Raw genomic sequence first — 13,339 nt, 5'->3', positions numbered from 1 at the left:
GCGTCTGCGCAGTCGGATTTCCTAGGAGACAGCAGACGAGAGAGTTAGTTCCACAGACAGACAGACAGACAGACAGACAGACAGACAGACAGACAGACAGACAGACAGACAGACAGACAGACAGACAGACAGACAGACAAATAAATACATACATCATTTTTTAAAAAAAAAAAAAAAAAAAAAAAAAAGAGAAAAAGAGCGGGAAAACGCAACAGCGGGCGAAAAGGGAGGTAGAGACCTGGGAGAGAGGGTTCTTGTGTTCTTGTGTTCTTGGGTTCTTGGGTTCTTGGGTTCTTGGGTTCTTGGGTTCTTGGGTTCTTTTCTTCAACATTCAAAGAGATGTGCACCGTTCCTGGAGTCACTGCAATACCAGGTCGATGCGTGGAGCGGACGGAGCAAGCCCCTCTTCCGTCTCCCTGTTCCAAAAATCAGATTAATATATAGTCCTCGGGTAGAGGACGTATCAGATATTAAACTGATAAGAACAGATACTACACTTGATCTTAGCCAAAAGGCCGAGAAGCGATACCCCTCGACCGTACGGGGTCCGGCGTCCCCCCGGGCGACTCACCAGACGCCGGTACTCCGCGGAGGGGCGGGGCAAGAGAAGAACGCTGACCGCCGGATGACCGCCGGACTCGGGCGAGAGGCCTCGTGGCCTGGTCTGGCGTCTGCGCAGTCGGATTTCCTAGGAGACAGCAGACGAGAGAGTTAGTTCCACAGACAGACAGACAGACAGACAGACAGACAGACAGACAGACAGACAGACAGACAGACAGACAGACAGACAGACAGACAGACAGACAAATAAATACATACATCATTTTTTAAAAAAAAAAAAAAAAAAAAAAAAAAAGAGAAAAAGAGCGGGAAAACGCAACAGCGGGCGAAAAGGGAGGTAGAGACCTGGGAGAGAGGGTTCTTGTGTTCTTGTGTTCTTGGGTTCTTGGGTTCTTGGGTTCTTGGGTTCTTGGGTTCTTGGGTTCTTTTCTTCAACATTCAAAGAGATGTGCACCGTTCCTGGAGTCACTGCAATACCAGGTCGATGCGTGGAGCGGACGGAGCAAGCCCCTCTTCCGTCTCCCTGTTCCAAAAATCAGATTAATATATAGTCCTCGGGTAGAGGACGTATCAGATATTAAACTGATAAGAACAGATACTACACTTGATCTTAGCCAAAAGGCCGAGAAGCGATACCCCTCGACCGTACGGGGTCCGGCGTCCCCCCGGGCGACTCACCAGACGCCGGTACTCCGCGGAGGGGCGGGGCAAGAGAAGAACGCTGACCGCCGGATGACCGCCGGACTCGGGCGAGAGGCCTCGTGGCCTGGTCTGGCGTCTGCGCAGTCGGATTTCCTAGGAGACAGCAGACGAGAGAGTTAGTTCCACAGACAGACAGACAGACAGACAGACAGACAGACAGACAGACAGACAGACAGACAGACAGACAGACAGACAGACAGACAGACAGACAAATAAATACATACATCATTTTTTAAAAAAAAAAAAAAAAAAAAAAAAAAGAGAAAAAGAGCGGGAAAACGCAACAGCGGGCGAAAAGGGAGGTAGAGACCTGGGAGAGAGGGTTCTTGTGTTCTTGTGTTCTTGGGTTCTTGGGTTCTTGGGTTCTTGGGTTCTTGGGTTCTTGGGTTCTTTTCTTCAACATTCAAAGAGATGTGCACCGTTCCTGGAGTCACTGCAATACCAGGTCGATGCGTGGAGCGGACGGAGCAAGCCCCTCTTCCGTCTCCCTGTTCCAAAAATCAGATTAATATATAGTCCTCGGGTAGAGGACGTATCAGATATTAAACTGATAAGAACAGATACTACACTTGATCTTAGCCAAAAGGCCGAGAAGCGATACCCCTCGACCGTACGGGGTCCGGCGTCCCCCCGGGCGACTCACCAGACGCCGGTACTCCGCGGAGGGGCGGGGCAAGAGAAGAACGCTGACCGCCGGATGACCGCCGGACTCGGGCGAGAGGCCTCGTGGCCTGGTCTGGCGTCTGCGCAGTCGGATTTCCTAGGAGACAGCAGACGAGAGAGTTAGTTCCACAGACAGACAGACAGACAGACAGACAGACAGACAGACAGACAGACAGACAGACAGACAGACAGACAGACAGACAGACAGACAGACAGACAAATAAATACATACATCATTTTTTAAAAAAAAAAAAAAAAAAAAAAAAAAGAGAAAAAGAGCGGGAAAACGCAACAGCGGGCGAAAAGGGAGGTAGAGACCTGGGAGAGAGGGTTCTTGTGTTCTTGTGTTCTTGGGTTCTTGGGTTCTTGGGTTCTTGGGTTCTTGGGTTCTTGGGTTCTTTTCTTCAACATTCAAAGAGATGTGCACCGTTCCTGGAGTCACTGCAATACCAGGTCGATGCGTGGAGCGGACGGAGCAAGCCCCTCTTCCGTCTCCCTGTTCCAAAAATCAGATTAATATATAGTCCTCGGGTAGAGGACGTATCAGATATTAAACTGATAAGAACAGATACTACACTTGATCTTAGCCAAAAGGCCGAGAAGCGATACCCCTCGACCGTACGGGGTCCGGCGTCCCCCCGGGCGACTCACCAGACGCCGGTACTCCGCGGAGGGGCGGGGCAAGAGAAGAACGCTGACCGCCGGATGACCGCCGGACTCGGGCGAGAGGCCTCGTGGCCTGGTCTGGCGTCTGCGCAGTCGGATTTCCTAGGAGACAGCAGACGAGAGAGTTAGTTCCACAGACAGACAGACAGACAGACAGACAGACAGACAGACAGACAGACAGACAGACAGACAGACAGACAGACAGACAGACAGACAGACATAAATACATACATCATTTTTTAAAAAAAAAAAAAAAAAAAAAAAAAAAGAGAAAAAGAGCGGGAAAACGCAACAGCGGGCGAAAAGGGAGGTAGAGACCTGGGAGAGAGGGTTCTTGTGTTCTTGTGTTCTTGGGTTCTTGGGTTCTTGGGTTCTTGGGTTCTTGGGTTCTTGGGTTCTTTTCTTCAACATTCAAAGAGATGTGCACCGTTCCTGGAGTCACTGCAATACCAGGTCGATGCGTGGAGCGGACGGAGCAAGCCCCTCTTCCGTCTCCCTGTTCCAAAAATCAGATTAATATATAGTCCTCGGGTAGAGGACGTATCAGATATTAAACTGATAAGAACAGATACTACACTTGATCTTAGCCAAAAGGCCGAGAAGCGATACCCCTCGACCGTACGGGGTCCGGCGTCCCCCCGGGCGACTCACCAGACGCCGGTACTCCGCGGAGGGGCGGGGCAAGAGAAGAACGCTGACCGCCGGATGACCGCCGGACTCGGGCGAGAGGCCTCGTGGCCTGGTCTGGCGTCTGCGCAGTCGGATTTCCTAGGAGACAGCAGACGAGAGAGTTAGTTCCACAGACAGACAGACAGACAGACAGACAGACAGACAGACAGACAGACAGACAGACAGACAGACAGACAGACAGACAGACAGACAGACAAATAAATACATACATCATTTTTTAAAAAAAAAAAAAAAAAAAAAAAAAAAGAGAAAAAGAGCGGGAAAACGCAACAGCGGGCGAAAAGGGAGGTAGAGACCTGGGAGAGAGGGTTCTTGTGTTCTTGTGTTCTTGGGTTCTTGGGTTCTTGGGTTCTTGGGTTCTTGGGTTCTTGGGTTCTTTTCTTCAACATTCAAAGAGATGTGCACCGTTCCTGGAGTCACTGCAATACCAGGTCGATGCGTGGAGCGGACGGAGCAAGCCCCTCTTCCGTCTCCCTGTTCCAAAAATCAGATTAATATATAGTCCTCGGGTAGAGGACGTATCAGATATTAAACTGATAAGAACAGATACTACACTTGATCTTAGCCAAAAGGCCGAGAAGCGATACCCCTCGACCGTACGGGGTCCGGCGTCCCCCCGGGCGACTCACCAGACGCCGGTACTCCGCGGAGGGGCGGGGCAAGAGAAGAACGCTGACCGCCGGATGACCGCCGGACTCGGGCGAGAGGCCTCGTGGCCTGGTCTGGCGTCTGCGCAGTCGGATTTCCTAGGAGACAGCAGACGAGAGAGTTAGTTCCACAGACAGACAGACAGACAGACAGACAGACAGACAGACAGACAGACAGACAGACAGACAGACAGACAGACAGACAGACAGACAGACAAATAAATACATACATCATTTTTTAAAAAAAAAAAAAAAAAAAAAAAAAAAGAGAAAAAGAGCGGGAAAACGCAACAGCGGGCGAAAAGGGAGGTAGAGACCTGGGAGAGAGGGTTCTTGTGTTCTTGTGTTCTTGGGTTCTTGGGTTCTTGGGTTCTTGGGTTCTTGGGTTCTTGGGTTCTTTTCTTCAACATTCAAAGAGATGTGCACCGTTCCTGGAGTCACTGCAATACCAGGTCGATGCGTGGAGCGGACGGAGCAAGCCCCTCTTCCGTCTCCCTGTTCCAAAAATCAGATTAATATATAGTCCTCGGGTAGAGGACGTATCAGATATTAAACTGATAAGAACAGATACTACACTTGATCTTAGCCAAAAGGCCGAGAAGCGATACCCCTCGACCGTACGGGGTCCGGCGTCCCCCCGGGCGACTCACCAGACGCCGGTACTCCGCGGAGGGGCGGGGCAAGAGAAGAACGCTGACCGCCGGATGACCGCCGGACTCGGGCGAGAGGCCTCGTGGCCTGGTCTGGCGTCTGCGCAGTCGGATTTCCTAGGAGACAGCAGACGAGAGAGTTAGTTCCACAGACAGACAGACAGACAGACAGACAGACAGACAGACAGACAGACAGACAGACAGACAGACAGACAGACAGACAGACAGACAGACAAATAAATACATACATCATTTTTTAAAAAAAAAAAAAAAAAAAAAAAAAAAGAGAAAAAGAGCGGGAAAACGCAACAGCGGGCGAAAAGGGAGGTAGAGACCTGGGAGAGAGGGTTCTTGTGTTCTTGTGTTCTTGGGTTCTTGGGTTCTTGGGTTCTTGGGTTCTTGGGTTCTTGGGTTCTTTTCTTCAACATTCAAAGAGATGTGCACCGTTCCTGGAGTCACTGCAATACCAGGTCGATGCGTGGAGCGGACGGAGCAAGCCCCTCTTCCGTCTCCCTGTTCCAAAAATCAGATTAATATATAGTCCTCGGGTAGAGGACGTATCAGATATTAAACTGATAAGAACAGATACTACACTTGATCTTAGCCAAAAGGCCGAGAAGCGATACCCCTCGACCGTACGGGGTCCGGCGTCCCCCCGGGCGACTCACCAGACGCCGGTACTCCGCGGAGGGGCGGGGCAAGAGAAGAACGCTGACCGCCGGATGACCGCCGGACTCGGGCGAGAGGCCTCGTGGCCTGGTCTGGCGTCTGCGCAGTCGGATTTCCTAGGAGACAGCAGACGAGAGAGTTAGTTCCACAGACAGACAGACAGACAGACAGACAGACAGACAGACAGACAGACAGACAGACAGACAGACAGACAGACAGACAGACAGACAGACAAATAAATACATACATCATTTTTTAAAAAAAAAAAAAAAAAAAAAAAAAAAGAGAAAAAGAGCGGGAAAACGCAACAGCGGGCGAAAAGGGAGGTAGAGACCTGGGAGAGAGGGTTCTTGTGTTCTTGTGTTCTTGGGTTCTTGGGTTCTTGGGTTCTTGGGTTCTTGGGTTCTTGGGTTCTTTTCTTCAACATTCAAAGAGATGTGCACCGTTCCTGGAGTCACTGCAATACCAGGTCGATGCGTGGAGCGGACGGAGCAAGCCCCTCTTCCGTCTCCCTGTTCCAAAAATCAGATTAATATATAGTCCTCGGGTAGAGGACGTATCAGATATTAAACTGATAAGAACAGATACTACACTTGATCTTAGCCAAAAGGCCGAGAAGCGATACCCCTCGACCGTACGGGGTCCGGCGTCCCCCCGGGCGACTCACCAGACGCCGGTACTCCGCGGAGGGGCGGGGCAAGAGAAGAACGCTGACCGCCGGATGACCGCCGGACTCGGGCGAGAGGCCTCGTGGCCTGGTCTGGCGTCTGCGCAGTCGGATTTCCTAGGAGACAGCAGACGAGAGAGTTAGTTCCACAGACAGACAGACAGACAGACAGACAGACAGACAGACAGACAGACAGACAGACAGACAGACAGACAGACAGACAGACAGACAGACAAATAAATACATACATCATTTTTTAAAAAAAAAAAAAAAAAAAAAAAAAAAGAGAAAAAGAGCGGGAAAACGCAACAGCGGGCGAAAAGGGAGGTAGAGACCTGGGAGAGAGGGTTCTTGTGTTCTTGTGTTCTTGGGTTCTTGGGTTCTTGGGTTCTTGGGTTCTTGGGTTCTTGGGTTCTTTTCTTCAACATTCAAAGAGATGTGCACCGTTCCTGGAGTCACTGCAATACCAGGTCGATGCGTGGAGCGGACGGAGCAAGCCCCTCTTCCGTCTCCCTGTTCCAAAAATCAGATTAATATATAGTCCTCGGGTAGAGGACGTATCAGATATTAAACTGATAAGAACAGATACTACACTTGATCTTAGCCAAAAGGCCGAGAAGCGATACCCCTCGACCGTACGGGGTCCGGCGTCCCCCCGGGCGACTCACCAGACGCCGGTACTCCGCGGAGGGGCGGGGCAAGAGAAGAACGCTGACCGCCGGATGACCGCCGGACTCGGGCGAGAGGCCTCGTGGCCTGGTCTGGCGTCTGCGCAGTCGGATTTCCTAGGAGACAGCAGACGAGAGAGTTAGTTCCACAGACAGACAGACAGACAGACAGACAGACAGACAGACAGACAGACAGACAGACAGACAGACAGACAGACAGACAGACAGACAGACAAATAAATACATACATCATTTTTTAAAAAAAAAAAAAAAAAAAAAAAAAAAGAGAAAAAGAGCGGGAAAACGCAACAGCGGGCGAAAAGGGAGGTAGAGACCTGGGAGAGAGGGTTCTTGTGTTCTTGTGTTCTTGGGTTCTTGGGTTCTTGGGTTCTTGGGTTCTTGGGTTCTTGGGTTCTTTTCTTCAACATTCAAAGAGATGTGCACCGTTCCTGGAGTCACTGCAATACCAGGTCGATGCGTGGAGCGGACGGAGCAAGCCCCTCTTCCGTCTCCCTGTTCCAAAAATCAGATTAATATATAGTCCTCGGGTAGAGGACGTATCAGATATTAAACTGATAAGAACAGATACTACACTTGATCTTAGCCAAAAGGCCGAGAAGCGATACCCCTCGACCGTACGGGGTCCGGCGTCCCCCCGGGCGACTCACCAGACGCCGGTACTCCGCGGAGGGGCGGGGCAAGAGAAGAACGCTGACCGCCGGATGACCGCCGGACTCGGGCGAGAGGCCTCGTGGCCTGGTCTGGCGTCTGCGCAGTCGGATTTCCTAGGAGACAGCAGACGAGAGAGTTAGTTCCACAGACAGACAGACAGACAGACAGACAGACAGACAGACAGACAGACAGACAGACAGACAGACAGACAGACAGACAGACAGACAGACAAATAAATACATACATCATTTTTTAAAAAAAAAAAAAAAAAAAAAAAAAAAGAGAAAAAGAGCGGGAAAACGCAACAGCGGGCGAAAAGGGAGGTAGAGACCTGGGAGAGAGGGTTCTTGTGTTCTTGTGTTCTTGGGTTCTTGGGTTCTTGGGTTCTTGGGTTCTTGGGTTCTTGGGTTCTTTTCTTCAACATTCAAAGAGATGTGCACCGTTCCTGGAGTCACTGCAATACCAGGTCGATGCGTGGAGCGGACGGAGCAAGCCCCTCTTCCGTCTCCCTGTTCCAAAAATCAGATTAATATATAGTCCTCGGGTAGAGGACGTATCAGATATTAAACTGATAAGAACAGATACTACACTTGATCTTAGCCAAAAGGCCGAGAAGCGATACCCCTCGACCGTACGGGGTCCGGCGTCCCCCCGGGCGACTCACCAGACGCCGGTACTCCGCGGAGGGGCGGGGCAAGAGAAGAACGCTGACCGCCGGATGACCGCCGGACTCGGGCGAGAGGCCTCGTGGCCTGGTCTGGCGTCTGCGCAGTCGGATTTCCTAGGAGACAGCAGACGAGAGAGTTAGTTCCACAGACAGACAGACAGACAGACAGACAGACAGACAGACAGACAGACAGACAGACAGACAGACAGACAGACAGACAGACAGACAGACACAAATAAATACATACATCATTTTTTAAAAAAAAAAAAAAAAAAAAAAAAAAAGAGAAAAAGAGCGGGAAAACGCAACAGCGGGCGAAAAGGGAGGTAGAGACCTGGGAGAGAGGGTTCTTGTGTTCTTGTGTTCTTGGGTTCTTGGGTTCTTGGGTTCTTGGGTTCTTGGGTTCTTGGGTTCTTTTCTTCAACATTCAAAGAGATGTGCACCGTTCCTGGAGTCACTGCAATACCAGGTCGATGCGTGGAGCGGACGGAGCAAGCCCCTCTTCCGTCTCCCTGTTCCAAAAATCAGATTAATATATAGTCCTCGGGTAGAGGACGTATCAGATATTAAACTGATAAGAACAGATACTACACTTGATCTTAGCCAAAAGGCCGAGAAGCGATACCCCTCGACCGTACGGGGTCCGGCGTCCCCCCGGGCGACTCACCAGACGCCGGTACTCCGCGGAGGGGCGGGGCAAGAGAAGAACGCTGACCGCCGGATGACCGCCGGACTCGGGCGAGAGGCCTCGTGGCCTGGTCTGGCGTCTGCGCAGTCGGATTTCCTAGGAGACAGCAGACGAGAGAGTTAGTTCCACAGACAGACAGACAGACAGACAGACAGACAGACAGACAGACAGACAGACAGACAGACAGACAGACAGACAGACAGACAGACAGACAAATAAATACATACATCATTTTTTAAAAAAAAAAAAAAAAAAAAAAAAAAAGAGAAAAAGAGCGGGAAAACGCAACAGCGGGCGAAAAGGGAGGTAGAGACCTGGGAGAGAGGGTTCTTGTGTTCTTGTGTTCTTGGGTTCTTGGGTTCTTGGGTTCTTGGGTTCTTGGGTTCTTGGGTTCTTTTCTTCAACATTCAAAGAGATGTGCACCGTTCCTGGAGTCACTGCAATACCAGGTCGATGCGTGGAGCGGACGGAGCAAGCCCCTCTTCCGTCTCCCTGTTCCAAAAATCAGATTAATATATAGTCCTCGGGTAGAGGACGTATCAGATATTAAACTGATAAGAACAGATACTACACTTGATCTTAGCCAAAAGGCCGAGAAGCGATACCCCTCGACCGTACGGGGTCCGGCGTCCCCCCGGGCGACTCACCAGACGCCGGTACTCCGCGGAGGGGCGGGGCAAGAGAAGAACGCTGACCGCCGGATGACCGCCGGACTCGGGCGAGAGGCCTCGTGGCCTGGTCTGGCGTCTGCGCAGTCGGATTTCCTAGGAGACAGCAGACGAGAGAGTTAGTTCCACAGACAGACAGACAGACAGACAGACAGACAGACAGACAGACAGACAGACAGACAGACAGACAGACAGACAGACAGACAGACAGACAAATAAATACATACATCATTTTTTAAAAAAAAAAAAAAAAAAAAAAAAAAAGAGAAAAAGAGCGGGAAAACGCAACAGCGGGCGAAAAGGGAGGTAGAGACCTGGGAGAGAGGGTTCTTGTGTTCTTGTGTTCTTGGGTTCTTGGGTTCTTGGGTTCTTGGGTTCTTGGGTTCTTGGGTTCTTTTCTTCAACATTCAAAGAGATGTGCACCGTTCCTGGAGTCACTGCAATACCAGGTCGATGCGTGGAGCGGACGGAGCAAGCCCCTCTTCCGTCTCCCTGTTCCAAAAATCAGATTAATATATAGTCCTCGGGTAGAGGACGTATCAGATATTAAACTGATAAGAACAGATACTACACTTGATCTTAGCCAAAAGGCCGAGAAGCGATACCCCTCGACCGTACGGGGTCCGGCGTCCCCCCGGGCGACTCACCAGACGCCGGTACTCCGCGGAGGGGCGGGGCAAGAGAAGAACGCTGACCGCCGGATGACCGCCGGACTCGGGCGAGAGGCCTCGTGGCCTGGTCTGGCGTCTGCGCAGTCGGATTTCCTAGGAGACAGCAGACGAGAGAGTTAGTTCCACAGACAGACAGACAGACAGACAGACAGACAGACAGACAGACAGACAGACAGACAGACAGACAGACAGACAGACAGACAGACAGACAAATAAATACATACATCATTTTTTAAAAAAAAAAAAAAAAAAAAAAAAAAAGAGAAAAAGAGCGGGAAAACGCAACAGCGGGCGAAAAGGGAGGTAGAGACCTGGGAGAGAGGGTTCTTGTGTTCTTGTGTTCTTGGGTTCTTGGGTTCTTGGGTTCTTGGGTTCTTGGGTTCTTGGGTTCTTTTCTTCAACATTCAAAGAGATGTGCACCGTTCCTGGAGTCACTGCAATACCAGGTCGATGCGTGGAGCGGACGGAGCAAGCCCCTCTTCCGTCTCCCTGTTCCAAAAATCAGATTAATATATAGTCCTCGGGTAGAGGACGTATCAGATATTAAACTGATAAGAACAGATACTACACTTGATCTTAGCCAAAAGGCCGAGAAGCGATACCCCTCGACCGTACGGGGTCCGGCGTCCCCCCGGGCGACTCACCAGACGCCGGTACTCCGCGGAGGGGCGGGGCAAGAGAAGAACGCTGACCGCCGGATGACCGCCGGACTCGGGCGAGAGGCCTCGTGGCCTGGTCTGGCGTCTGCGCAGTCGGATTTCCTAGGAGACAGCAGACGAGAGAGTTAGTTCCACAGACAGACAGACAGACAGACAGACAGACAGACAGACAGACAGACAGACAGACAGACAGACAGACAGACAGACAGACAGACAGACAAATAAATACATACATCATTTTTTAAAAAAAAAAAAAAAAAAAAAAAAAAAGAGAAAAAGAGCGGGAAAACGCAACAGCGGGCGAAAAGGGAGGTAGAGACCTGGGAGAGAGGGTTCTTGTGTTCTTGTGTTCTTGGGTTCTTGGGTTCTTGGGTTCTTGGGTTCTTGGGTTCTTGGGTTCTTTTCTTCAACATTCAAAGAGATGTGCACCGTTCCTGGAGTCACTGCAATACCAGGTCGATGCGTGGAGCGGACGGAGCAAGCCCCTCTTCCGTCTCCCTGTTCCAAAAATCAGATTAATATATAGTCCTCGGGTAGAGGACGTATCAGATATTAAACTGATAAGAACAGATACTACACTTGATCTTAGCCAAAAGGCCGAGAAGCGATACCCCTCGACCGTACGGGGTCCGGCGTCCCCCCGGGCGACTCACCAGACGCCGGTACTCCGCGGAGGGGCGGGGCAAGAGAAGAACGCTGACCGCCGGATGACCGCCGGACTCGGGCGAGAGGCCTCGTGGCCTGGTCTGGCGTCTGCGCAGTCGGATTTCCTAGGAGACAGCAGACGAGAGAGTTAGTTCCACAGACAGACAGACAGACAGACAGACAGACAGACAGACAGACAGACAGACAGACAGACAGACAGACAGACAGACAGACAGACAGACAAATAAATACATACATCATTTTTTAAAAAAAAAAAAAAAAAAAAAAAAAAAGAGAAAAAGAGCGGGAAAACGCAACAGCGGGCGAAAAGGGAGGTAGAGACCTGGGAGAGAGGGTTCTTGTGTTCTTGTGTTCTTGGGTTCTTGGGTTCTTGGGTTCTTGGGTTCTTGGGTTCTTGGGTTCTTTTCTTCAACATTCAAAGAGATGTGCACCGTTCCTGGAGTCACTGCAATACCAGGTCGATGCGTGGAGCGGACGGAGCAAGCCCCTCTTCCGTCTCCCTGTTCCAAAAATCAGATTAATATATAGTCCTCGGGTAGAGGACGTATCAGATATTAAACTGATAAGAACAGATACTACACTTGATCTTAGCCAAAAGGCCGAGAAGCGATACCCCTCGACCGTACGGGGTCCGGCGTCCCCCCGGGCGACTCACCAGACGCCGGTACTCCGCGGAGGGGCGGGGCAAGAGAAGAACGCTGACCGCCGGATGACCGCCGGACTCGGGCGAGAGGCCTCGTGGCCTGGTCTGGCGTCTGCGCAGTCGGATTTCCTAGGAGACAGCAGACGAGAGAGTTAGTTCCACAGACAGACAGACAGACAGACAGACAGACAGACAGACAGACAGACAGACAGACAGACAGACAGACAGACAGACAGACAGACAGACAAATAAATACATACATCATTTTTTAAAAAAAAAAAAAAAAAAAAAAAAAAAGAGAAAAAGAGCGGGAAAACGCAACAGCGGGCGAAAAGGGAGGTAGAGACCTGGGAGAGAGGGTTCTTGTGTTCTTGTGTTCTTGGGTTCTTGGGTTCTTGGGTTCTTGGGTTCTTGGGTTCTTGGGTTCTTTTCTTCAACATTCAAAGAGATGTGCACCGTTCCTGGAGTCACTGCAATACCAGGTCGATGCGTGGAGCGGACGGAGCAAGCCCCTCTTCCGTCTCCCTGTTCCAAAAATCAGATTAATATATAGTCCTCGGGTAGAGGACGTATCAGATATTAAACTGATAAGAACAGATACTACACTTGATCTTAGCCAAAAGGCCGAGAAGCGATACCCCTCGACCGTACGGGGTCCGGCGTCCCCCCGGGCGACTCACCAGACGCCGGTACTCCGCGGAGGGGCGGGGCAAGAGAAGAACGCTGACCGCCGGATGACCGCCGGACTCGGGCGAGAGGCCTCGTGGCCTGGTCTGGCGTCTGCGCAGTCGGATTTCCTAGGAGACAGCAGACGAGAGAGTTAGTTCCACAGACAGACAGACAGACAGACAGACAGACAGACAGACAGACAGACAGACAGACAGACAGACAGACAGACAGACAGACAGACAGACAAATAAATACATACATCATTTTTTAAAAAAAAAAAAAAAAAAAAAAAAAAAGAGAAAAAGAGCGGGAAAACGCAACAGCGGGCGAAAAGGGAGGTAGAGACCTGGGAGAGAGGGTTCTTGTGTTCTTGTGTTCTTGGGTTCTTGGGTTCTTGGGTTCTTGGGTTCTTGGGTTCTTGGGTTCTTTTCTTCAACATTCAAAGAGATGTGCACCGTTCCTGGAGTCACTGCAATACCAGGTCGATGCGTGGAGCGGACGGAGCAAGCCCCTCTTCCGTCTCCCTGTTCCAAAAATCAGATTAATATATAGTCCTCGGGTAGAGGACGTATCAGATATTAAACTGATAAGAACAGATACTACACTTGATCTTAGCCAAAAGGCCGAGAAGCGATACCCCTCGACCGTACGGGGTCCGGCGTCCCCCCGGGCGACTCACCAGACGCCGGTACTCCGCGGAGGGGCGGGGCAAGAGAAGAACGCTGACCGCCGGATGACCGCCGGACTCGGGCG

General features: G+C 50.9%; 20 non-coding genes across 20 annotated transcripts; all 20 read right to left on the bottom strand.

Annotated features, from left to right (window-relative positions):
• Positions 1-336: 336 nt before the first annotated feature.
• On the bottom strand, positions 337-527 carry LOC134075448 (U2 spliceosomal RNA). The gene has a single exon (XR_009938194.1). It is a non-coding gene; the product is annotated as a U2 spliceosomal RNA (small nuclear RNA).
• A 477-nt stretch (positions 528-1,004) lies between these two features.
• On the bottom strand, positions 1,005-1,195 carry LOC134075447 (U2 spliceosomal RNA). Its single transcript, XR_009938193.1, has one exon. It is a non-coding gene; the product is annotated as a U2 spliceosomal RNA (small nuclear RNA).
• Positions 1,196-1,671: 476 nt separating this feature from the next.
• LOC134075446 (U2 spliceosomal RNA) lies at positions 1,672-1,862 on the bottom strand. Its single transcript, XR_009938192.1, has one exon. It is a non-coding gene; the product is annotated as a U2 spliceosomal RNA (small nuclear RNA).
• Positions 1,863-2,342: 480 nt separating this feature from the next.
• LOC134075445 (U2 spliceosomal RNA) lies at positions 2,343-2,533 on the bottom strand. The gene has a single exon (XR_009938191.1). It is a non-coding gene; the product is annotated as a U2 spliceosomal RNA (small nuclear RNA).
• Positions 2,534-3,008: 475 nt separating this feature from the next.
• On the bottom strand, positions 3,009-3,199 carry LOC134075442 (U2 spliceosomal RNA). Its single transcript, XR_009938189.1, has one exon. It is a non-coding gene; the product is annotated as a U2 spliceosomal RNA (small nuclear RNA).
• A 477-nt stretch (positions 3,200-3,676) lies between these two features.
• LOC134075441 (U2 spliceosomal RNA) lies at positions 3,677-3,867 on the bottom strand. The gene has a single exon (XR_009938188.1). It is a non-coding gene; the product is annotated as a U2 spliceosomal RNA (small nuclear RNA).
• Positions 3,868-4,344: 477 nt separating this feature from the next.
• Positions 4,345-4,535, bottom strand: LOC134075440 (U2 spliceosomal RNA). Its single transcript, XR_009938187.1, has one exon. It is a non-coding gene; the product is annotated as a U2 spliceosomal RNA (small nuclear RNA).
• Positions 4,536-5,012: 477 nt separating this feature from the next.
• Positions 5,013-5,203, bottom strand: LOC134075439 (U2 spliceosomal RNA). Its single transcript, XR_009938186.1, has one exon. It is a non-coding gene; the product is annotated as a U2 spliceosomal RNA (small nuclear RNA).
• A 477-nt stretch (positions 5,204-5,680) lies between these two features.
• On the bottom strand, positions 5,681-5,871 carry LOC134075438 (U2 spliceosomal RNA). The gene has a single exon (XR_009938185.1). It is a non-coding gene; the product is annotated as a U2 spliceosomal RNA (small nuclear RNA).
• Positions 5,872-6,348: 477 nt separating this feature from the next.
• LOC134075437 (U2 spliceosomal RNA) lies at positions 6,349-6,539 on the bottom strand. The gene has a single exon (XR_009938184.1). It is a non-coding gene; the product is annotated as a U2 spliceosomal RNA (small nuclear RNA).
• A 477-nt stretch (positions 6,540-7,016) lies between these two features.
• LOC134075436 (U2 spliceosomal RNA) lies at positions 7,017-7,207 on the bottom strand. The gene has a single exon (XR_009938183.1). It is a non-coding gene; the product is annotated as a U2 spliceosomal RNA (small nuclear RNA).
• Positions 7,208-7,684: 477 nt separating this feature from the next.
• LOC134075435 (U2 spliceosomal RNA) lies at positions 7,685-7,875 on the bottom strand. Its single transcript, XR_009938182.1, has one exon. It is a non-coding gene; the product is annotated as a U2 spliceosomal RNA (small nuclear RNA).
• A 479-nt stretch (positions 7,876-8,354) lies between these two features.
• LOC134075434 (U2 spliceosomal RNA) lies at positions 8,355-8,545 on the bottom strand. Its single transcript, XR_009938181.1, has one exon. It is a non-coding gene; the product is annotated as a U2 spliceosomal RNA (small nuclear RNA).
• Positions 8,546-9,022: 477 nt separating this feature from the next.
• On the bottom strand, positions 9,023-9,213 carry LOC134075433 (U2 spliceosomal RNA). Its single transcript, XR_009938180.1, has one exon. It is a non-coding gene; the product is annotated as a U2 spliceosomal RNA (small nuclear RNA).
• Positions 9,214-9,690: 477 nt separating this feature from the next.
• LOC134075431 (U2 spliceosomal RNA) lies at positions 9,691-9,881 on the bottom strand. The gene has a single exon (XR_009938179.1). It is a non-coding gene; the product is annotated as a U2 spliceosomal RNA (small nuclear RNA).
• Positions 9,882-10,358: 477 nt separating this feature from the next.
• LOC134075430 (U2 spliceosomal RNA) lies at positions 10,359-10,549 on the bottom strand. Its single transcript, XR_009938178.1, has one exon. It is a non-coding gene; the product is annotated as a U2 spliceosomal RNA (small nuclear RNA).
• A 477-nt stretch (positions 10,550-11,026) lies between these two features.
• On the bottom strand, positions 11,027-11,217 carry LOC134075429 (U2 spliceosomal RNA). Its single transcript, XR_009938177.1, has one exon. It is a non-coding gene; the product is annotated as a U2 spliceosomal RNA (small nuclear RNA).
• A 477-nt stretch (positions 11,218-11,694) lies between these two features.
• On the bottom strand, positions 11,695-11,885 carry LOC134075427 (U2 spliceosomal RNA). Its single transcript, XR_009938176.1, has one exon. It is a non-coding gene; the product is annotated as a U2 spliceosomal RNA (small nuclear RNA).
• Positions 11,886-12,362: 477 nt separating this feature from the next.
• Positions 12,363-12,553, bottom strand: LOC134075426 (U2 spliceosomal RNA). Its single transcript, XR_009938175.1, has one exon. It is a non-coding gene; the product is annotated as a U2 spliceosomal RNA (small nuclear RNA).
• A 477-nt stretch (positions 12,554-13,030) lies between these two features.
• LOC134075425 (U2 spliceosomal RNA) lies at positions 13,031-13,221 on the bottom strand. The gene has a single exon (XR_009938174.1). It is a non-coding gene; the product is annotated as a U2 spliceosomal RNA (small nuclear RNA).
• Positions 13,222-13,339: the final 118 nt, after the last annotated feature.

This window comes from Sardina pilchardus, chromosome 2 (assembly GCF_963854185.1).
Source record: "Sardina pilchardus chromosome 2, fSarPil1.1, whole genome shotgun sequence".
NCBI classification, from domain to species: domain Eukaryota; kingdom Metazoa; phylum Chordata; class Actinopteri; order Clupeiformes; family Clupeidae; genus Sardina; species Sardina pilchardus.
Note: the sequence above shows the minus strand (reverse complement) of the source record. Positions and strands in the feature narration are given on the sequence as shown.